This window comes from Pundamilia nyererei, unplaced genomic scaffold, assembly GCF_000239375.1.
Source record: "Pundamilia nyererei isolate P.nyererei 1_Seehausen unplaced genomic scaffold, PunNye1.0 scaffold00017, whole genome shotgun sequence".
NCBI lineage: Eukaryota > Metazoa > Chordata > Actinopteri > Cichliformes > Cichlidae > Pundamilia > Pundamilia nyererei.
Genome location: NW_005187418.1, coordinates 5,510,294 through 5,512,084, shown reverse-complemented (window position 1 = coordinate 5,512,084; position 1,791 = coordinate 5,510,294).

The window sequence follows — 1,791 nt, the reverse complement described above, 5'->3', positions numbered from 1 at the left end:
TCCTTAAACTTTTTATTAGTATGCTTCACCTAACAAACTAAAAAAAGGTATCTTACCTCAGTGAATGTTTAATTATCATCAAAGATTGGATGTTTAACTTCATTAAACTTTGAATGTGGCAAAAATGTCAATAGGCTAAGGAAGCCAGTCCCTTCAATTGCAAAAAAAACATATAGTTAAGCTTTTCCCAGCTTCCCTTCAGCTGGTCCAAAATAGATTAATCTGGCTGCTAAAAAAAAGAAAAAGAAAGCCTGGTTGTTGCATTTCGGTCCATTAACTTTCAAATCAGGACCAGGAGTTTAACCCCTATTCTTATTTCCCTTTAATGACTAAATGACTGACAATTAACTAATTTTTTTTTTTACCTCTAATTCAGGTCAAGAAGTCTTCATTAAAGGGCTTCCAACAGCTTCCAACAAGTGTGCAATCAGTTTAGCAGAAAAAAAATGTCAGTTTCAAATGTTGAAAAACATAATTTGCTCATTTGTTATGTAGATCAACTACTCAGCACAGCTAAGAGGGTGAAAATGGATGTACAAACTTCACAAAAATCTTGCTGTGTTCTTTTTATGTGTGATTGTGAGTATGTTGGGGTTGCTGTGGCTCAGGATGTAGAACAGATCACCTACTAGTTGGAAAGATGGTGGTTTGACCCCTGTCTGCTCCAGTCTGCATGCCAAACATCCTTGGACAAGATAGAAATCACTTACATATGAAAAGCATTTTTAAAAAAGTGCTTATAAAGGATGAACGAGGCAAGTTTTATAAAAAAGTGCATTTAGCTCTCAGAGTAGAAACGTGTTAAAGAACCAGTCAATTTGTGTTTGTGTGTTTCAAGGTAACTGTATTTATACCCATAGGCAAGGTAAATTTGCTTTACAGAAAAATGATAGCATTTGGCATCCCTTCAAAAACACACATACCTAAAAGAATAATATAAACCTCACTGTAGAACATATATAGTAATTTAAACTTTTTAAATCAAAAACAAAAGCAGTTCTTATTTAATTCAGTGACAGCAACAGGGACAAAGCTGTTTTTATAACGCTTTGTCCTGTAGCTTGGAAATAGAAACCTCCGTCCTGAGGAAAGAAGCTGAAATTCACCCCTTAGAGGATGGGGACCATATTTAAGGATTGTTAAAGCCATCCTCTGTACCTGTTTGGAGGTACAGGGAGGCTAAAAAACACTGTGGCTCACAAGACATGGGTGGTTTGTCATGAAAGAAGCTACAACAACGGCTCTGCTGGGTCTCAGTTACACTTTTATTTTAGTTTTTTATCTTTAAAATGTAAAAAAAAATGTTTCAGTGTTTGCTACAGGCAGTACTGTTCACTGACTTTGTAACAGCAAAAGTTGGCAGTTGCTGCTGTTTTGACTGTTGATGGTGATTACTCTCTAAGGATGGATGTGGTAGGCACACAGTTGGTGATTACATTTGCCCTCCCCCCTTTCCAGTATGTGGCAGTGACATTAGCAGAACAGGAAGCCTCTCCAGACAGCACATAGAGCATGACAGGGCTCATTGATCTCTCACAGCTATGATGATTGTATCTCTCTTCTTTCTCCTCATCCTCAAAGGTAAGTTTCACTATTTCTGTACAATGCATGCAGCTTATCATTTAATTCAATTAAGAAACACTGTTTTTGCTTTGACCAGTAAAATCTTTTTCAGTGTAAGACAATGGCTTATGTTAGCATCTAGTAGCTACCAGCTGACAACCGTTAATTAAATGCTTCAATTTACTAAATCTGTTGTGTTGTGAGCTTCATTCTTTAACACAATTTTAA